Source organism: Pseudorca crassidens, chromosome 5, assembly GCF_039906515.1.
Source record: "Pseudorca crassidens isolate mPseCra1 chromosome 5, mPseCra1.hap1, whole genome shotgun sequence".
Lineage (NCBI taxonomy): Eukaryota > Metazoa > Chordata > Mammalia > Artiodactyla > Delphinidae > Pseudorca > Pseudorca crassidens.
Window position 1 is genome coordinate 30,731,136 of NC_090300.1, and position 23,119 is coordinate 30,754,254.

A 23,119-nucleotide genomic window follows, 5' to 3' on the forward strand; every position below is an offset into this window, starting at 1 on the left:
CGTACTGCAAAAAAAAAAAAAAAAAGATATATCATGCACAGTTTGTTTTAATTTATGGCAATGGCTCTGTACTATAGATCTCATTGTGCTGTTTACTTTTTCTACTCAATAGTTTTTTAGATTTATCGATGTTGCTGTGTTAAAAATCAAATCTATTACTCCTCCTGCATAGCATTCTATCATAGGCAAATTCCACAGTTATTTATTCAGAGGGACAGCTAGGTTGCTTTCTCCTCTTTGCTATCACAAACAACACAGTGATAAATATTTTTGCATGTTTCTTCTTGTACTTGGATTTGTGTAAGTGTTTCTTCCAGATAAGCATCAAGTTATGGGGCTTATCTTGTCACTTCTTGTCACTCAGACCTTTTTTTTTTTTTTTTAACATCTTTATTGGAGTATAATTGCTTTACAATGGTGTGTTAGTTTCTGCTTTATAACAAAGTGAATCAGTTATACATATACATATGTTCCCATATCTCTTCCCTCTTGCGTCTCCCTCCCTCCCACCCTCCCTATCCCACCCCTCCAGGCGGTCACAAAGCACCGAGCTGATCTCCCTGTGCCATGCGGCTGCTTCCCACTAGCTATCTATTGAGGTTGCCCTCAAACACAGCAACACCAGTTACTCCTCCCAGCCAGGCACTAGATAGTAATGGTTTAATATATGTCAATAATTGGGTGTTTTATCACAGCATCAACACTTGTGTCCCACTGAGAGGGAAGCAACCAGAAGCCTGTGGCTATTGGGCTCACTGTGTAAAACATGGTGTTTTCTTATTTTAACGTGCCATTCTCCGATTACCAGTGAGACTGAGAATTTCCTCATATACTCATCAGCAATTAGGGGTTTCCTTCTTGTGATTTTCCCACATCATTTGTCTATATATTTTTAGGTTTCCTACCTTTTTATCGCTGGTATGATAGAGAAAATAAAGGAGGAGGGTATGGGTAAACTACCATTTGTTTATTCATTGTCCTATTGATATGTGGATCATTTCCAGTTCGGGATAAAGCAACAAGTTGGTTTATTATTTGAAATCTCTCAATATAATTCACCACAGTAACAGACTGTAACAGAAAATAATTTATTCTTCTTAATAGATACAGAAAAAAACATTTGACAAAATTACAACAACACATGGAAAATTAGGAATAAATGGAATTACCTAAACCTGATGGAGCATTTATGAAAAACCTACAGCTCATATCATACTCACTGGTGAAAGATTGAATGATTTCCCCCTAAGTTTGGGAAACAAGGGAAGCATGACCACTCTTACCACATTGCTTTAACATTGTACTGGAAGTTGTAGCCAGTGCAATAAGTCAGGAAAGAGAAATAAGAAGTACATAGATTGGGAAAGAAGAAGTAAAACTGTTTTTATTCACAGATAACATAGTTATCTCCATAGAAAATCTTAATAAATCTATAAAAAGCTATTAAACTACTAAATGATTTTATAGGCTTGCAGGACAGAAAGTCAATGTACAAAAATAAATTGTATTTCTATATACTAGCAACAAACACTTCAGAATTGAAATTAAAAATCCTGTTTAAAATAATTGAAAACAGGGCTTCCCTGGTGGTGCAGTGGTTGAGAGTCCGCCTGCCGATGCAGGGGACACGGGTTCGTGCCCTGGTCCGGGAGGATCCCGCATGCCACGGAGCGGCTGGGCCCGTGAGCCATGGCCGCTGAGCCTGCGCGTCTGGAGCCTGTGCTCCGCAACGGGAGGGGCCGCAGCAGTGAGAGGCCCGCATACCACAAAAAAAATAAAATAATAATAATAATAACTGAAAACAAAATTATTTAGGGAAAATATAAAATATCTAGAGGAAAAATTTTAAAATACATACAAAATCTGTATATACTGAATATATTTTTAGTATACTGAAAAATTATTGCTGGGAAAAAATTTAGAAGACTTAAGAGTCTTCTAGTTTCTTGTTCTGCATGTAAGGAGCTTAGAAGTCACCATTCCACCCTAACAACAAATAAAATGCTGAGAAGACTGAAAAATCAACAGGTCTAATCTGTAAGAGAGGGGAGGAGACAAGGCAAACTGCTGCCCCCAAGATTGAAGAGGCAGGAGAATGCATGGAGTCATGACCTACTGGAGCAGAGATTCATGAGTGGAAACTGCTAAGGAAACCAGTGCTTGGGGTAGGAAAACCTGAACTGTAAACGACTAACTGCTGGAGGCTTACTGTGGACAAGGCTGAGAGTTTAAATCTCTAGAAGAATGTAGTCATAGGGGAAACCCCCAAATATTGTGAGATTTACCTCCAGTAGCTTGATCAGCTTCCCACAGTAAACGTTGATATCAGAGAAAGTTCCCTTGTGCTTCCCAGAGGAGCAGGGGAAAAGGAACCATTCTGAAATCTACAGAGTGCTCTGTTCTTCCCAACAAGGCTTGCACTCAGGGAAACTTGTTAACTGGAACTTAACCTGCTGGGGTGTTTTCAGAGCCTAACTGACTTGGAGAAAGAAAAATAAGCAAATCGGGCTAGTTCTAGCCCATCCTGTCCCACCTAAGGGGGGAGAATAAAAAACTGAAAAACTTTTATGAAGTTCACAGTCCAGAGACATAGGCTCACTAAAATACCAAGCCCTAGTTATAGGAGTTATTGAACATTTCCCCTCCCCCACACCTTCCCACTACTTCACTAAAGGCCTATTTACTAGAGTTCCTTTTACCCTGTAAATCATGTCCAGCTATCAAGAAAAAAAATCACAAGGCATACAAAAAGGCAAAAAAACACAATTTGAAGAGACAGAGCAAGCATCAGAACCAGGCATGGCAGGGATGTTGGAATTATCAGACCAGGAATTTAAAACAAGTATGATCAATATGCTAAGGGTCCTATGGATAAAGTAGATAGCATTAAAGAACAATGGGCAATGTATGTAGAGAGATGGAAATCTAAAGCAAGAACCAAAAATAAACCCTAGGGATAAAAACCACTGTAACAGAAATGAAGAATGCCTTTGATGGGCTTATTAGTAGACTGGACACAACTGAGGAAAGAATCTCTGAGCTAGAGGATATAACAATAGAATCCTTGAAAACTGAGAAGCAAAGAGAACAAAGACTGGAAAAAACAGAACAGAATATCCAAGGACTGTGGGACAACTACGGAAGGATTAACATATATGTAATGAGAATACATGAAGGAGAGGAAAGGAGGGAACAAAAGAGATATTTGAAACAATAACGACTAAAATTGACCCCAGTTAATGTCAGACACCAAACCACAGATCCAGGAAGCTCAGAGAACAAAATTACACATAGGCATATCATGTTCAAACTACAGAAAGTAAGAGATAATTTTAAAAAAAATCCTGAAAGAAGCCAGAGGGGAAAAAATGTTTTCTATAGAGGAACAAAGACAAGGAATTACTTCTGACTTCTCAGAAACCATGAAAGAAATAAGAGATTGGAGAGAAACATTTAAAGTATTTAGAGAAAAACCCCACCAAACTAGAATTTTGTACCCTGTGAAGTTAGCCTTCAAAAGTGAAGGAAGGGCTTCCCTGGTGGCGCAGTGGTTGAGAGTCTGCCTGCCGATGCAGGGGACACGGGTTCGTGCCCCGGTCCAGGAAGATCCCACATGCCGTGGAGCGGCTGGGCCCGTGAGCCATGGCCGCTGAGCCTGCGCATCCGGAGCCTGTGCTCCGTAACAGGAGAGGCCACAACAGTGAGAGGCCCGCGTACCACAAAAAAAAAAAAAAAAAGTGAAGGAAAAATTAAGACAAATAAAAATTTGTTTCTCAGACAAATAAAAGTTAAGAGAATTTGTGGCCAGTAGTAGACCTACCTTGCAAGACGTTCTTTAAAGAAACAATACAGCTCAGTTAACTGGGGTCTATAAAAAGTAAGGAAGAGTACTAAAGAAGAAATGCATGAAGGTAAAATAAAAACTTTTATTTTTCTTATTCTTAATTGATTGAATAGATAACAGTTTATTTGAAATAATGCCAACAATGTATTTGATTGTGTATGCTTACGTATATAACTTATGTGTATATATATGTTTATGTATACTTTAAAAGGACATAGGAAATGGAGTAATATACTATGTTTATCAACTTGAAGACTCGATATTAAGATGTCAGTTCTCCTAAATTGATCTATAGATCCAAAACAATCCCAGTTGAGATCCTAGAAATCTCTTTATAGCTTCTTTAAGAAGAGGCTACAATTTTTATAGAAATGCAAGGAACCTAGAGTAGCCAAAGCCACTTTTATAGAGTCGAGTAACAAGGGAGGACGCATAGTACCTAATTTCTAGACTTATTACATAAAGCTACATAAAGTTAGCTACATAAAACTACATAAAGTTAGCTTGGATTTGGCCTAAGGATAGACATATAACTCAATGAAATAGAATGAAAAGTCCAGAAATGGACCAAATTGATTTTCAACAAAGGTGCAATGATAATTCAATGAAGAAAAGCTAGTATTTTCAACAAATAGAGTGGAACCAATTAGACAGTCATATGGAGAAACAAATGAACCTTGATCCTAATCTCATACTATATATAAAAATTAACCCCTAATGCAACTTACTATATTATAAAAACTAAAACTATAAATTTTCTAGAAGTAAATATAGGAGAAAATGTTTATGACCTTGGCTGAAGTAAAGATTTCCCAGATAAAACACAAAAAGCAGAAACTATAAAAGACAAAATTTGATAAATTGGACTTCATGAAAATTAAAACCTTTGGAAGCCCTGTTAAGAAAATTAAAATTCAAGTCTCAGACTAGGAGAAAATGTGTGTCAGCCATATATTGGATAAAGGACTTGTATCCAGAATATACAAAGAACTTTTTTTTTTTTTTTTTGCAGTACGTGGGCCTCTCACTGCTGTGGCCTCTCCCGTTGCGGAGCACAAGGCTGTGGACGCGCAGGCTCAGCGGCCATGGCTCACGGGCCCAGCCGCTCCGCGGCATGTGGGATCTTCCCAGATCGGGGCACGAACCCGCAACCCCTGCATCGGCAGGCGGACTCTCAACCACTGCGCCACCAGGGAAGCCCACAAAGAACTTTTAAAACTTAGTATTGAGAATCCAAAGAACCCAACTTTTAAAAAATGGACAAAGATTTGATGACTCTTTACCAAAGAAGTTAGGAATGGCAAGTAAGCATATGAAAAGATGGAAAAAGGAAATTCAAATTAAAACCTCAACAAGATATCACTACACACAAATAAGCATAGCTGAATTAAAAAAACTGATAATACCAAGTGTCAAAGAGGATATAGAACAATTGGAACACATAAATTATGGGAGAGGAAATGGCATAGCCACTTTGGAAAATAGTTTGGCGCTTTCTTATAAAGTTAAACATATATCTATCTACCATATGACCCAACCATTCCAATTCTAGATTTTTATCCTACAGGAATGAAAACATATTTCACATAGAGATTTGTACATAAAGTTCTTAACAGCTTTATTCAAAATCGACAAAAACTGAGAACAACACAAATGTCCCTTAACAGGTGAATGGATAGTGATATATGCTTGAAATGGAAATCTACTCGGCAATAAAAAGGAACCGTCTGATGATAGATGCCACAACACAGTTGAATCTTAAAAGCATTGTGTTAAATGAAAGAAGGCAGACACCCAAGAACATATACTCTATTCTTCCATTTTATGACATTCTAGAAAGAGCCAAACTATAGTGACAAGATGCAGATCATCATGGCCTGAAGCCAGGAAACTTAGGGGATGCCAAAGGGAACTTTTCGGGATAATGAAAATAAATAGTCTATATCTTGACTATGGTGGTCATTACAAGATGGAATACTTTTGTCGAAACTCATCTCACTGCGCACTTAAAACAGGTGACTTGGGCTTCCCTGGTGGCGCAGTGGTTGACAGTCTGCCTGCCGATGAAGGGGACGCGGTTCGTGCCCCGGTCCGGGAAGATCCCACATGCCGCGGAGCGGCTGGGCCCGTGAGCCATGGCCGCTGAGCCTGCGCGTCCGGAGCCTGTGCGCCGCAGCGGGAGAGGCCACAGCAGTGAGACGCCCGCGTACCGCAAAACAAAAAAAACCAGGTGACTTTTTCAAAGTTAGATTAGACTTTAATAAATCTGACTTTCCAAATTGCTGTAGTGTTTGCTGTGTTGGTTGCAATGTTTCCATGTTGTTGGACAGTGGATCTGGCATCAGAGTGCCGGAGGGCCCAGGTTAGGGTGTGGGTGGAGTACTTTGAAGAAAGGGGATCAGCCTGAGCTGCAGAGGAGTCCGTGGCTTTAGGGAAGTCACCTACTTGCCCTGGCACCGAGGGGTCGGCGTCACCTTTCTTTCTGCTGGAGCCCCCATCAGCACCCGGGGATCTACGTATGACTGCACAGCTGAAACCCCCCACTTCCATCTGGTGAAGGAGTAGTGGCCCAAGAGAAGTTTAAGGAAAAATAACAATGCTGCCCCACAGGGGAGAGGACAGTGCTCTGGGGCTCGGGCCAGGGCATCAGCTGCTTCTCTGATGTGGGCTTTTCCTCTGTTGATAGACTGACTGATTCGGCAGGGGCTGGCTGAGCACTTTCCTGCGCCCAGCCCTCTGTGATCCAGCAGGGCTCCATTGGGGACTCCCACTGGTCCCTCATTTCAAGGTTCTCACAGTCTAGGAGGAAAGGCAGACATGAGCATAGATAATCATGATGTATTTGGCAAGTGCAATGATAGAAAAAGGTATGTATGGGAGTCCAGGGACTGGGACTCTCGTATCTCAATACTTTCACCTATTAAATGTGGGTAATAATAGCAGCCTCCCAAGGTCATTGTGGGAAATTAGCAAAATATCTAAAAACATCTTCAAATCATCCATGGCACAAGTTGTGTAATGAAGCTGCCTTCACGGCAAGTTTCTGATCTCTAGGCCCCGCTGGTGTCAGGCCCATCATTTCCAAGCGGAGTATGGCTTCTGGCTGAATAAATAAATCATAATAATAGCTACCAGGTGCTGTGCAAACATTATGCAATTTAATCCTCATAAACATCACGTGGAATCTGTACCATTAGCCCCATTTTACCCAGGAGAAAAGCAAGGTTCCTGAAAGTTATAGACCTGTCAAGTCACTCGGCCAGTGAACTTTGACTGGAGTGAAGGGGAGTTAGGAAGGTAGGACACCATGTGTTGCTTTTTTCCTCTTAGTTTTATCCTGGCTTGGTTATCCTCATTTTGTTATCAAGAATCACAAACCAAAATGCCGTTAGGAGCCAGGTAGGTAGGTGAAGTAGAAGAGAGAGAGGGCTAGGTGTCAGACTGCTTCGGGGGTGGAACTGTGGGGAACACCGCCCGTCTAGAGAGCCAGCATCTTCTCAGCTCGAGCCAAGTTCTTCCAAGCAGGGGTGCCAGCTCCACGTGACCAGCTCCCCTAGTTTTCCAAGAGAAGCAGAAATCTGAATCTCTTTAAAGTAATCTTTAAAGTGAAATATCCTATTTTTAATTTTTAGTTTGAAAATTAAGAACAATCTTGTGTGGACCTAACTAAACGTGTTGTGGGTTAGATTGAGCCCCAAAGTTTGCAACATTTGGTCTATATAATTTTCTTTTAGCCTAAGATTACAAACCCACAAGGATTTCTGCCATATGCTATATTTAAAGATCTGGAATAGTGTATTGAATTTTTGGATGACATGCTGCTTGAAACCATCTTGGCAGGTGTATTAGTCGTAATTTGCCAGAGAAACAGAACCAATAGTATATATACATATGTATGTGTGTATATATATATATATATATATATATACATATGTATATATACCCTATATATATGAGAGAGATTGAGAGAGATATTATATTTATTTTAAGGAATTAGTTCATGTGATTATGGAGACCCAGGAAAGAACCAAAGTTGCAGTTCCAGTTTGAAGGCCACATGCTGCAGAATTCCTTCTTGCTCAGGGGAGGTCAGTCTTTTATTCCATGCAGGCCTTCAGCTGATTGGATGAGGCCCACCCCACTAAGGAGGACATTGCGTTGTACTCAAAGTCTACTGATTTAAATGTTAATCTCATCCAAAAAAATTCTCACAGAAACATACAGAATAATGTTTGGCCAAATATCTGGGTGCTGTGGCCCAGCCAAGTTGACACATAAAATTAACCACCACAGATGGTAACAGAGAGGCAATTTTGACAGGTAGGGCTGGGCTTCCTTTGGGGTCTGGAGCAGGGATCGGTCTGGGTCGTGATCAGCGGTCTTACATTTGGGCCTATGTTCCATACAAGCTGTCTCTAGAACACAACCCAGAAAAACACCCAGGAAACTAGGAAACGGGGACAGCAGCCTGTCATCCAGACTTGGCAGCCTTAATACAATAACTTTCAAGGGAAAGGCTAAAGTTGGGTGTTTGCTGCTGCTTGGAACAACTTCGTTAATCATTACGGACCTCAGGGTTAAAAGCCAGGATGTTGAAGAAATTGAAGGCTAACACTCTGGGTCAGTGAGTGAAGGTTTTAGCTGCCTGAAGGTCTGTGGGTCGTGCTTTGGCCAGTGGACAGAATGCCTTGATTCGCATGCATTATTATAAGCCAAAGAATCATTTATTTGTTAATTCAGGCTTCAAATGGAAAAAGCAGCTGCCTGGAGACGCTGAGTGGTGTGGAAGCGCGAATCACAGGGCCAGGTTTGGACCCAACCTTTAGTGCTCAGAGTCTGAGCTGTGTCCCTGTGTACAGTGTGTAGGTGGCTCTGCAAGGTTAGGAACAGGGCCCTGTGCTGAGGGGTTGGACATCTAGCTTCCAGCTCTGATCAGTTTCCTAGGTGTGAGGGACACACAGCACCTGCTCTGGCCCTCGGCATCCTCATCTCATCAATAGGAGCATTTCCTGAGTTTGTCTTGGTACATTTTTGGCTACATACTCTCTGATGGTCTTTTCATATGTCAATAATTTTGTGATATTGTTTACAGAGTAAATAAAAGATAGTTCAGTCTTTCCTCCATCATGGTTGACCCAAATTTGCTTCTTAATGTTGATTGTTTTAAAAATATTTCTTTCGGTTGAAGAATTTATTTTTGGAAACATCATGTAAATTTTTAGGGTTGTCATCACATCTGGGGAACCTTCAAGTTTTTTTTTTTCCAGGTATGTCTCATGTAATGATATATTTGCTTAAATACTTGTGCATAATATCACAAAAATTGGACAGTTTGGTCCTTTATGTAATTTCTATATCCTTTGAGGCATCTTTTTCTACCGCGTCTTCTTTAATATTTCAAAGAATTTTACCAAAGTAAATTGAATGCACTTAGAGAAATTGACTGAAGCATTCTTAAAATGCTTAAAAATAAGCAAAAGAGAAAAAATAATGAAAATGAAAAAAATGCTTTAAAGGAGCTGCACAGGCTACATTAAATATGAAGAACTGCACATGTGATAAATCCCTAGCTACCGAAGATGCGTGTTTAGGGGAATTGCCTGTCTTGGTCAGCTGTGGCTTGCTTGGTAAGGAGAAGCCACATAGCTGAGTAGTGCTCTGTGTTCCAGCATGAATGCTTCAAAGCCTTCAGTAGGTCAATATGGAATTGGGTTTCTGTGACTTAACACCCACCCACCCTTTGGCTTTGACACCACAGAAATGGTATTAAGGGTGGGAGCAAGAAAGAATAGGGGGTAAGATACAGGATGCTTGCAACAGGGTCCTGTATCCCTGACTTCTGTATGGAAATGCTTCTCCTTACCAACTGGTACACTTCTGTGTTATGGAAACTATGCATGTTGCACTGAAGGTATTTCTGTTTTTGTTTTGGACACTTGGAAGCTCCTATCAAACCCTATGACCTTAGTAAATAAGAAGGACTGTGTGATGTACATTTTTAGGAATTTTGGCTTCAATGCCTTATTCTAATGGTAGCTAATCAATTTCTCTCTCTTGTTTTTGGTCTGTTGTATACATATTTGAAAAGCTCCATGAATCCTATTTAGAAAAATAAAAGAGGTATGAATAAAAGAAGGATGATGTTTTGGAGAGAGAATGGCTGACATGGAGTTGAGCAAGAGGGGCTATGAATAAAAAAGCTGAGATGGGAGGAAAATGGGTTTTGAATGTTGAAGAAATGTGGGAAATGGAACAGGGGAAGAATAGGAAGTTACAGACAGGATCGAGATTTGAGAGGGTATTAGCAAAGACCCTGTGAAATCAGAGCAGTGAGGACAGCTCAGGAAGAGGGAGAGTCGCTCCCAGCAACACCCCAGTGCAGTTTAATTACCACATCTTATTTAGTTAGTAATCTTTTTTTTTTTTTCTGGTCTGGGTATATTAAGCATTTTTCTCTTTCTCTGTTTCACTATGATATGTCTACTTTTGGATTAGTTTGTGTTTATCCTGCTTTGCTTGTAGAGCAAATTTTAATTTGAGAACTTATGTGTCTCTTAAATCCTGGGAATGTTCTACTTTTATCTCTCAAATATTACTTCTTCATTATCTTCCATGTCTCTTACCTGGTCTTTTTGATAATTGTCTCTATTAGGTTATCCTCTGGGTCATTTCCTCTCAGAATTCTTTTTTTTTCCTTTTTTAAATTGCAGTTGACCTACAATATTATATTAGTTTCAGGTGTGCAGTATAGTGATCCAACGTTTATATACATTATGAATTGATCACCACAATAAGTCTAGTAACCATCTGTCACCATACAAAATTATTGCAATATTACTGACTATATTCTCTATGCTGTACATTCCATCCCCATGACTTATATATTTTACCTGTCAGTTCTTGTATTGTGCCCAGTGTAGCATGTACTTCCTCTCTTGAGTTTATTTCAATAGCTATATATTTAATTTTCAAGATTTCTAATAGCATTTCAATGATTTACTAGTATTTTAATTTCTGCCTATCTCATCATTTCTGTTTTTTATTGATGATACTTCTTGTCACTGAGGATCCTAGACATAGTTATTTAAAGTCATTGTCAGACTGTCTAGAATTTTACTTTCATCTGGGATGAATTCATGTTGGATTGTTTATTAGTTTATTTTGTTTTCTGTCTTTTATTGCGTTTGGTTTCCTCATGTGTTTTGGAAGACTCGTCATCATCAAGAGGGAGGTCTTGCTCTATCCACACATACATTTCAATTAGGATGCATTTGACTTCGTGTAAGAGGAAATCCAAGCAATGCTGGTTAAACCATATGACATTTACTACTTACTTTAGAACTACAGAGACTGGGTGGTCCAGAGTTCATTGAGTGGTCCAGCAATATCAGGATTCCAGGTTGTCTCTTTTTCCTTGATAGTTACAAGATGCTGTCTCAGCTTCAGGCATCTTGTCTTTGCACAGGAACATCCCAGGTTAAATGGGAGATGTAGGCAGTAAATGGAACCTTTTTCCCACGAGTGCTTTATTTGGAAGAAAATCTTTCCTAAAAGCCCTGGACAGTGAGCTGGTTTGGGTCCCTCACCTGGTGTTCAACACATATACTTCCTACTCAACCTGCAAGAAATTTTCAGACAGCCCAGACTAATCCAGAGCTTAGCGAGACAGAAGTTCTAGCTCTACTCATCACTTTGGATTTCTCTTCCATTTCACATTGATAGACACAGTCATCCTGATTTTGAACTTGGCTATGATTTTAGCAGTTTCCTTTTATATTTCGTCTGTCATTACCATCTGCTAAGATTGGAGGAAAGAAAGGGGGTTTCAAATTTTGTACTTATAATGCTACATTGATCCAAGTCCCACTCTCCTTTCTGTTTTAAATTATGGGATATGAACACACGTCGGGTAAATGATCAAACTCACACAACTAATGGAGATAAAGTTTACTTGTTTTGAAGGATGTGGGCTGGACTGGTAAGGAGAGGTCCAGCTTGTACTGCACTTCTGGATGTGTGAGGCACAGGTGAAGCTCAGAGCAAGACATAAACAAACACCCTCCACAAGATACATACTTACCCGGAAAGGACACACCTGCTTATTCAGCTTATTAACACTTGAGGGCAGAGTTTGAGACCAGATGTACTTTCCATGTAAACCTGAACTCAAAAATCAACCACCATAGACAGAATTTTTGTTACTTAAACCTTGAATTAGCTATGCTACAGCAGTTGTGGAGAGTATTTCACATTAATTAATTTTCATATTAATTAACTGGAATGTCAGTTACCATTTGGAACTGATAGGGGTAGGATATCAACTTTTGACCCATACATCCTTTTTCCCTGCCCAGAGGGTCTTTATGTCTATGCCACAAGGCCTGGGGTGGGGAGGGGGTTGGCAGGTGGAGGGAATTGGAGGGTCTTTTCTGTAACTTCCTCATGGGAAGACATCTTTTTAAAAAAATTTTATTGAAGTATAGTTGATTTACAAAATTATGTTAATTTCTGCTATACAGCAAAGTGATTCAGTTATACATATATATACACATTCTTTTTCATATTCTTTGCCATTATGGTTTATCACAGGATATTGAATATAGTTCCCTATGCTATATAGTAGGACTTTGTTTATCCATTCTTTATTTTTTGGCCATGCGGCAATGCGGGATCTTAGCTCCCAGACCAGGGATCAAATCTGTGTCCTCTGCAATGGAAGTGCAGAATCCTAACCACTGGACTACCAGGGAATTCCTTACCCATCCCTCTATAATAGTTTGCATCTGCTAATCCCAAACTCCCAATCCATCCCTCCCCCACCCCCCCTCATGGGAGAACGTCTTTTACAGATCAAGTTATAACACAGCAAGCAAATAACACTTTGTTTCCCCGCACCTATTTGTTTATTGCTGGCTTTTCTAGAGTGGCTGGACCAGTTTTGGAGCAGAGGTGGGCTGCTTCAAAGACTTTATTTCAAAGGTTTTGTTTTCAGAACTCACTTTCTTCTCTTTCTCTCAGAGGAAAAAAAATGGTAGCTCTGTGTAGTTTATCTACTAGCAGCTTTTCCCAGGGAATTGAAGTTCAGCATTTCAAAGCCTTTGTTTTCAGATTTGTTTTTCTGTACACTTTTTTTTTTCAAAGATAAAAAGTTAGATCTATACAGTTTATGAAAGTAGTTTTTCTAAGGGGATTTGAGGGCAGCTTCTTAGAGGGCTGAAGTATACATTGTCAACTTCTCCCCAGCTCCCAGTCGGCTATGTTCAAGCAGAAAGGGGCTTCAGCCTGTGACTTTGGCAGGGGGGCTGTAGCTACCATCTTATTACCCCTCCTAACAGTCTGGGGACCAGCTTTATAGCTGCTCAGCTACTGGCTTCTCCTCAGGCCCCAACTCAACCTCTGGCCACATCCACCTTCATGTTCATGTCCATACCAGCTGCTGGTGAGGGTTAGGGCATTGGTCTTGTAAAATACATGCTTCATGCTTTTTTTTTTTTTGCGGTACGTGGGCCTCTCACTGTTGTGGCCTCTCCCGTTGCGGAGCACAGGCTCCGGACGCGCAGTCTCAGCGGCCATGGCTCACGGGCCCTGCCGCTCCGCGGCATGTGGGATCTTCCCGGACCGGGGCACGAACCCGTGTCCCCTGCATCGGCAGACGGACTCTCAACCACTGCGCCACCAGGGAAGCCCCTCCCTTGCCCACTTTTAAGGAGCTACTGCGTGCAGCCCTTTAGCTGCTGCCCAGGGGAGGGGATGTTAGTGCTCACTGCATGTAAATGATGGAGCTCTCACAGATGGTGGGAAAGCAAACCAACAGTTTACTTGGCTTTAAGGATGTAGGTACAACATGTAGGAAGCAGCATGTCAAGGCCATGCAAACATGGGACGGTTTTTCATAGCAGGAAGCCTGCTATGGCCTAGAGCAGGGGTTGGTGAAATATAGATCATGGACCAAAATTAGCTGGCCATCTGTTCTCATCATTGACTGGACCAGAGCCACAGTTGTTTGTTTACATATGTCTGTCGCTACTTTCATGCCAAAGTTGGGTAGTTGCAACAGCGATCACATGACCCCCAGACCCCAAAGTATTTATTATCTGACCTTTTGCATCAAAAGTGTGCCAACCCCTGGTCTTCAGTCTGTTGAGGAGAAGAAACTTGAGGCTTCCGGCAAAGCCCTGAGAGATTCAGGAAGGCTTTCTGAAGGCTATCCGACACCCCTTAAAGTACCTGTTTTGGCTGTGTGAGATACGAGTGATACTAAGCCACGTACCAAGATAAATCTAAGTGAGTGTGACTTTGTCTGCGTACGACAGCCTGAGTGAGGTTCCTGGTTGACCTGGGCCCATTGACCCACCCTAAGGGATGCTATGCTCGTAGGAAAGGACAGAACCAAAAATGATACTGTAATATTAGAAACGGAAAAAATATTTGTGATTATTTGCATCTTGGTGAAGGTTTTGGGGTGTTATATTATTTGCTTTGTGACCCCTCACTAGACGTAGTGAGGCCATAAACTCTTCAACCGCTCATCCTAACCCATTTGTAGGAGTTCAAACCCACTTTCTGACCCCAAGGTCAAGGAGCACAGCAGAGCTGTGGACTGCCACAGTCTGAGACAATCCACAAAAGCCACCACATTGTGAGAATGAGTGATGCTTTCCTCCTTGTCGAGTTTCTGCCCACTCATCCCCTGCCCCGGCTAGAACAGCTGAGGAAACACGGTGCACAAAACGTGTAGTTTATTTACCCTGGGGGACCACACCGATGGGAGCATCTCCAGGTGTGCTGTACCTAAGCAGTTCCGGAGCACGCAGATTCAGGACACGGTTTTTCCTTTACAACCCAAGACTATTCTCCATAATTGTGATGTGTCCCTCAAACGACTGTAAAGAAGCTCGAAAAGAAGGCAAAGATGTAAGATGTTCTTTTAACGGCTAACAAGCTCAACCAAGGATTATTTAATTTTTATGAGAATGTTCCTGTGTTTGACCTTGCTATTTGCTATTTGTTAGAGTTGAGACATTGTAAAATTTCATCTTGACTTGTAATTCTGTTTGATAGAGAGTTGCCCCTCTCTCTCCCAATTATGGTTCTACTGCTCTGTAAAACAGTAACTAGTTTTACATCTGGCCCAGCAATGATCTTAAAAAACCTTTTTGTCCTTTCTTTCCCTAGCAATTTCATTGCAGCATTCTTTTTTAAAAAGCCTTTTGCTGATGAACTCTACAAAGCCTATTCTTCGCATACTCTTGGAAGCAGCTGTATCATTTTACTGGCATGTAGTTATGGTGAAAGGCATGCTCCAAGCCTGTAATGTCAAACCCCTCCTCCCTTAATGAACTCTCACATCCCATCGGCCAAAGCAAATCTCCTCAAACACAAGGGCAAAGGAGGTGGGAATGAATCGTAGCTCAACAAGTATCAAATCAGTTGTGATGCTTAGTTTCAGGTGTCAACTTAACTGGCTCCTTGGCATGCCCAGATAGCTGGTTAAACATTATTTCTGGATGTATCTGTGAGGGTGTTTCTAGACGAGATTAGCATTTGAATTGGAGGCCTGAGTAAAGCAGAAGCCCCTCTCCAGTGTGTGTGGGCACCACCCAATCTGCTGAGGGCCTGAATGGAGCAAAAGGGCAGAGGAAGGGAGAATGCTCTCTGCCTGACTGCGTAGCTGAGCAGCAGTCTTTGCCCTCGGCACCCCGGGTTCTCGGGCCTTCAGACTCAAACCGCAATTCTGCACCATCGGCTCTTATGCTCATGGGCCTTTGAATTACACCGTTGGTCTTCCTGGCTTCTCAAAATTGCAGATGGCAGACTGTGGGACTTCTCAGCCTCCATTATCCCATGAGCCAATATCATTTATCTATCCATCTGTCTATCTCTATATCCATCTATCTATATCAGTATTTATATCTATATCTGTATCTATCTCTGTATCTCTATATATCTTCCATTGGTTCTGTTTCTCTGGAGAACTCTAACTTGATACACCTACCACAGTGGATAAACTGGGGCATTCCATTAGCAGGACTCACTGCAGTGCACTCATTGTCAGATTCTCAGAACAAATAAAAATGATCATGTACTATATAAAATGGAAAAGCATGCAAACTGTGCTGATTGCAAATTGCACCCCCATGAATGTGTATCACATACTTGGTTGAGCTGATTGGAAATAATAAGCAAATTTAACCAATTCAAACATGGTAATGCCATAATCCTGCCCTGGTATCACATACAGAGATTTTTTTTTTTAAAAAAAGAATGCCACTTGCCCAGCTTTGTAAGTAAACAGAGCTGATATAAGCATGTTCATAATAGACTAAGGTTACACCCATTGCAAGAACATCTGGGATGGAATAGAAAATTTGAATTAGAGGTGGGAGACTACAGCCCAGGGGCCAAATCTGATCCATTGCCAGTTTTGTAAATAAAGTTTTATTGGAACACTGTCATGCGCATTCCATTACATGTCATCTTATGGCTGCTTTTGTGCTACAAGGGCACAATTGAATATTTAAAACAGAGACACAGGGCCCACAAAACATCTACAATATTTACTCTTCGGCTCTTTACAGAAAACATTTGCTGACCCCTGATCTAGAATAACCCAGGTCTGATTTTTGCCTATTCTTGAGCTACCTCTGGATACACCACCGTCCACAAGCAGCAAGGTTAACAGTGAGGGCAGCAGGGCAAGCATTGCTAAACCCACAGCCCCAGAGAACCAGAGCCTCCTCGGAGCTGTGGGGACCTGTTGAGAGCTTCTTCCTCCCTGCTCTTTTTCGAGCTTTCTAGAAAAAAGTCTTCTGAAGGGAAGAATGTTCCAGGTGTTACCATACCTCAGAGATTGGAAAGGTTTCCCTCTCTCATACACCTTGAGCTGAAAATAAGAGATATTTATTTGAAATGTGAAAGACTCCATTTGCAGCAGAAGTGACAGGCACATGCAGTGTCAGGCTGCTCTCTCCCCGCTGACATTGCCGGGATTAAAAATAGCCGTTCTGTTTGTCCTTCAGCCCTGTATTGAACTGGAGCCTCTGAGCCGAGTTCTCCTTAGCTTCATGCTTAATGAAGCATAATTTGTATTAATAGCAGCTATTAAATCTAGAGTGCCTAATAGGAATTTACAGAGGAGGCCCTGAGTCACCGAGCTCCTCAGAAGTGGTCCCCAGAGAGCTGAGCTCAGGCGTGGATGCTGGCGGCAATGAATCTTGGGCCTGATGAGGTGAGGCAGCTGTGGGTGAGCAGTAGAGAAGCAGGCCTCAAACCTCCCATCAGCCTCGAGTTTTCTCAGGTCCCAGGTCCTGCGTGGTGGTCCCTGCATCAGGTGGTGGCTACGTTCCAGGAAAGGCAATGTTGGGTACTGGGGAGCAGGTGGACTTGATTATTTTACAGACCTGCATTCAGATTTGGGTTCTGCTGTGTAACCTTGCTCTGGTCTCTTAACCTCTCTGAACCTCAGGGTTTTTTTAACCTGAGAAATTGAATGGGGATGATATGATATGATAGGAATTTCTATGAAGAATAATAAAGACAGAAATGAACTTTTGATGCTGGTTCTGTACCTCTCTGTTTTCTCATCCTTCTTTAAAAGTATCACCATTTTAAAATGTCATATGGAAAGATTTCTGTAGGAAATGATTGTGGGAAGCAAAATACCTCCTTTTTAGGCCTGCATTAGCAAACACCTCCTTACTCGCCCAGGCTTCCTGCCATTAACACATGCTGTGTTTGTATTTCCACTGTCGTAAATACCTTGCTAAAATGTCTGTCCCTGCCCCCATGAGCTCCTTAAAGGCAGTGGGAGAAGAAAATTGTCCTTCTCGTCTTGGACTCTCCATTGTCTTAGCACAGCGTCTGGCACTAAGTAGGTGTGCGATTGTGTGGTTGTTGTCATCACTGTCAGTGTACAATTAAGAAAACAGTGTTAAACACGTGATCTAATTGTCTTTTATAATATTACCAGCTGCTTGCACTTGGGTAAATCACTTTGTCCATCTGGACCTCAATTCTCACATCTGCAAAAATGGGTTAATAATAGTACAACTTCATAGGTTGTTGAGACAATTAACTACAAAAGTAAAGCACTTAGGTTGGGCTTGTGACCTATAGTAGTTATTTTTACTGGAAGTGCCCTATAGTGACTTCTACCAGAGGAGAAAAAGCTGAGGAGCCTTCAATGCACAGCCTATAGCTTTTTCTGACAGTTGCACGCTCAGTGTGAGTGTCCTTTTCTGCCCTGAGCTGTGGGGTTGGTCGACATGGTGGAGGCCTGGCTCTAAGCACAGCTTCTGCTCAGCACTTGGGTAGCGGGGAGAAAGCAGCAGAACGTGAACCTTCAAAGAAATGATCAAGTTGGCAGCCTCCCTTTGGAAAGTACTGTTTGAGGCAAGTCATTGCCACTATGGCCCGGGGCCATTTAAACGTGCCCAGAAGAGAACACCTTTGACAATCTACTAAAGCTCTCGTAACAGCTCTTGTCTGGGACTCGGGCAGCCTCCAGGAAAACAGACATGAAGACCTGGCCACATGGGAGCCTGAGCATCCTCACGGAGCGATCCTTTCCAAGGAGCCAGCATTAGGAGAGGAAGAGACTGCTTACTGTTCTATTGTTTTAAAGAATAAGCTCGTGAGCCTGTAACTGTCCACTGAGTGATAACACGCAACAGGTGGCTCTATTCATTTCTGCGATGTTGGCTTAACCGCAACGAGCCCATCACAGTAGTGGGGCTCTTTGCTGGACCACGTACATCCAAACCAGACTTCCCAGAACTTCTGCTCATCTGTGGAGTGCAGGCGGCTTCTGCAGGGTTGATGACCTGCCAGGAGCTGAGGCAGATCCCCCAGCTCCAGGTAACAGCCTTTGGGGCAAGAAAGGACTTTGCATTTGCAGAGGAATGAACTGTGGAGTGACTTAGGGAGTCATAGGGGCAGGGCAATAATAATCAAGCCGGCTCACGACCTTTTGCCCCTTTTTCCTTCACTGAGCAAGTGCTGAGGTGCCAGGCACAAGCTGAGACAGTGGATATGAGACAGGCTGGGACCTGGGACCCTTTACTGCAGTGCTTGCACCTGGACAAACGTCTCCTTGAACAATAGAACACAAAGAAACTATAAGGGACTAAAAATAACTGCATGCATGCTGCAGCGTGAGTCCCAATAAAGTCTTGCCTGAATTCCTCATCTGGCCTCTTATTTATTTCTGTTGATTAAAGAGTCCAAGGACCCAGGCCGGTAACACAGAAACTTGGAAACAGCAATTTCCCCCATTAGGAAGCGGGTCCAGCTTTTGTTTGCTCTTTACTGATCATGACTATGCAATTAGGTAAAAAGTGGCTATTTATTTAGAATAAGAAAGAAATTATATCAAATTTCATATTTTTAAAAGCTGACAAAACAGAAAAATAATACTGTGCTTGAATTAATAGTCAGACACAGCTCTGTAATGCTTTTTACTAACATATTTTGATAGCATATACTTTGATCATCTCTTCATGTGGCAACAATTTTTTTTTTTTTTTTTTTTTTGCGGTACGCGGGCCTCTCACTGTTGTGGCCTCTCCCGTTGCGGAGCACAGGCTCCGGACGCGCAGGCTCAGCGGCCATGGCTCACGGGCCCAGCCGCTCCGCAGCATGTGGGATCTTCCCGGACCGGGGCACGAACCCGTGTCCCCTGCATCGGCAGGCGGACTCTCAACCACTGCGCCACCAGGGAAGCCCCATGTGGCAACAATTTTGTTATTTTCTAAGGACGACAAAGATGATTCGGTCATTCCTTTTGCATAGTTTGTCAAAAATTGCTTTATATTATTGGTGGTTGAGGAAAGTTTCTTTCATCCTCATGTGTCATCAGAGTAATGGCATGTAAATGGGAGAATTGTAAATTTTGGGAAAACTAATATCTCCAGTATATGGGTTGTCTGTTCTATTTCTCTTGCTCTTTTGTTTCTTGTTTGGTAGTGCTCTGATTCTCACCATCTCTTTTATCTTTCCTGCTGTTTTGTTATCTATACATTTTATTTTATTTTTTAAAGATTTTTTTTGATGTGAACCGTTTTTAAAGTCTTTATTAAATTTGTTACAGTATTGCTTCTGTTTCATATTTTGTTTTTTTGGCCCCAAGGCATGTGGAATGATCTTAGCTCTCCGACCAGGGATCGAACCCACACCCACTGCATTGGTAGGCGAAGTCTCAACCTCTCGACCACCAGGGAAGTCCCCTATACATTTTAGATATCACAGTTCCTTCCTTATCTTCCCCTGGACCACCAGCCTTTTAGTCTAGTGTGATAGAAGAGGTTTGGACATTTTGAAGACTTTGTTAGTCTGTCTTCCAGTTGATATTTTTGGCTTCCCCTAGGATAATTTCCTTCTGTCCTATTTTAGTTTTAAAATGTTCATTAATTCTGAAAAATTATACAAAATTGATCTGTAATTAAGAATTACACAAAGGATATTCAAATCCACTTTTTTTTTTTTTTTTGCGGTGCGTCGGCCTCTCACTGTTGTGGCCTCTCCCGTTGCGGAGCACAGGCTCCGGACGCGCAGGTTCAGCGGCCATGGCTCACAGGCCCAGCCGCTCCGCGGCATGTGGGATCTTCCCGGAGCAGGGCACGAACCCGTGTCCCCTGCATCGGCAGGCGGACTCTCAACCACTGCACCACCAGGGAAGCCCCAAATCCACTTTTGAATGCCAATACTTTGTATTTAACTGCGTAACTGTGAAATCAACTTACTTTTATACTTCATACATTGACTGTGTAGGAGTTGGGCCAGACGAGTGTCTTCAGGTCATTTTCTTGCATCAGTGGTAATTTTTTATGCAGTTTTATCTGAAACTTCCAGACTTTTTTGGAGAAAAAATTGCATCAGCTACACTAAGCTGTACCCTGATACATGGGGACGTTTAAGACACACTATTTTCCACATAGACATGTTCTCTGTTTGCATTATTGCTACAGGTTTGTGCCATATAACACAAGAATCGTGATAAAATTGACTGTTACACTCCATTCAAAAGAATTTTAAAATGTGTGCCAAGTTTATAATTGCGTATACAGCATTCTTGATTGTAATCCTAAGAGGGACATTTCTATCTGGGTATGCATGAGCACCGAAGCCTTTGCTTACAGTTGTTTTCTTCCTGTGAAGATAAGAGCATACATCTCTAGCTCTGGCTTCATGCATTTTCACTGTGTTTCTTTTTCACCTGCAGGTGCTGTGGAACATGTTTATACTGTCATCCCACCTCTGGACCTTTGTACACGATGCTGGAGGGGTCGGCACATGTGGGTGGTAAGAGTATCCCACAGAAATAACTGTGTAGCACTTTTGTAAAATGCCCCACTCAATCCAAGTTAAATCTATCCCACAACCACTCCAGTGCCACCTACATGAAGGGAAGTGACGCAGGGGGGATGTCGGAGAAAGATGACAGAGTTGAGCCACTTTGTTTAAATATCTTTTTTGACAAATCATGTGACCATGAAGACACATTGTTGGGGCCCCTGGCAGAGTCTAGGGAAGGAGCTGGTTAAGTGAGGAGTCCTGAGGCTACAACATCCTCAGCTTCATAGAGAATCTATCTCTGTCCATCCATAGAGAGGGAGGGAAGAGGAAAGATAAGCTAGTAGACAGGCCATGGCAGGATGATCTGATTGTTCCATGTCAGAGGGAAGCACAAGGGTGTGGAGAATCAGAGAGGAGGGGACCTGGGTCAGCTTGGGCGGCAGGGAAGGTATCCTTGGGGAGATGGTGTCCAAGATGAAACCTGAATGATGACCAGCACTTAGCCAGACAAACTGGATGAGAGAGACGTTTCAAGTAGGGGGCACAGCATGAGCAAGGGTCCAGAGATATGGATGTGCGTGGAGTCCGGGGATGCACAAGTAGCTTGCACTGGAACTCAGAGTGTCAGGAGAGGAGGGGACAGAAAAGAGGCTCATTAAAAAAGGCAGGGGTGAAGTCACAAGGGGCCTGGAGTGCCTCGCTAGGGGGACTCTAACCTGGGTGATGGGGGAGGCTTTGAAAGAGGCAGATGAGATTTGCTAGAAAGCTCACTTAAAGCAGTGTTGAACTGAATAGGAGTGGGGTAATTAAGGCTGGGGCTGGTGCAGTAGTATGCGTAAGACTAGCTTTGCGTGAGAAGAGAAGGCCCAGATGTTAGGAAAAATAAGAAATATTGATAGATGAGAAAAAAAGACTTTGGATGATGAGTGGGGATTTCCAAGGATAATGATCCAAGTGTCTGGGTTGATGTGATGTGGAGAGAGGCCAGAGGGAGAGAAGTAGGTTTGCCGGGGAAGGTTGATGAGCTGCTTGAGGTTCTTACAGGGCATCTCAGTGAAGATGCCCCGTGAAGAGGCACCAGATGCATCCGCAACGCTGGGGAGGCACCTGCCATAGCGGTGACTTTTGGAAGTCAGTGAAGCCACAAGCATGCATGAGATCTTCACAGGAGAGAGCACGGCACGGAATCGAGGACATAGCACCAAATCCTGAAGCAGTAACGTTGAAGGCAAAGAAGTGAAGGAATATTCATAGGAGATTGTGAAGAAGTGGTCAAAATGTAGGGGGAAGATCAGTCTCCAGGGACGTTTTCTTGAATTTGATCCTAGAACAGGATAGGATCAGACAGAGCTTCCAAGGAGCTCTTGATGGTTGGGGAAGTCCCCCAAATGGCAAGCATGATTTCCACTTTACAATTCCAGGTCATTTTCTGTGTTGGCATCATCTGGTTATTGTACCAGCAATTTAAAGAAGAAAACAACTTCCATTTCTTTTTCTTTTTCTTCAGGGGGACTCGAGGAAATTCAAAACCATAGGACTCTCAGTATCTGAGGCAGACATCCACGCGATTAATAGAGAACATAGACAAATACAAGATAATTGAGGTTTTGCCTAAAATTATCCTATGACTTTCTATCTCCAAGCGCTAATATGTAACCCTAGCTTTTGCATATACATGTGGATTCACCAAGGAGATTATTATTATTATTTTATAAATTTATTTATTTATTTTTGGCTGTGTTGGGTCTTCGTTTCTGTGCGAGGGCTCTAGTTGCGGCAAGTGGGGGCCCCTCTTCATCGCGGTGCGCGGGCCTCTCACTATCGCGGCCTCTCTTGTTGCGGAGCACAGGTTCCAGACGCGCAGGCTCAGTAGTTGTGGCTCAGGGACCCAGTTGCTCCGCGGCATGTGGGATCCTCCCAGACCAGGGCTCGAACCCGTGTCCCCTGCATCGGCAGGCAGATTCCCAACCACCGCGCCACCAG

General features: G+C 42.4%; 1 long non-coding RNA gene across 1 annotated transcript; it reads left to right on the top strand.

The window, feature by feature from the left end:
* The first annotated feature begins 16,935 nt into the window (after window positions 1-16,935).
* On the top strand, window positions 16,936-22,864 carry LOC137224391 (uncharacterized). Its single transcript, XR_010943324.1, has 3 exons — window positions 16,936-17,072; window positions 21,063-21,142; window positions 22,644-22,864. It is a non-coding gene; the product is annotated as an uncharacterized lncRNA (long non-coding RNA).
* The last annotated feature ends 255 nt before the right edge of the window (window positions 22,865-23,119 follow it).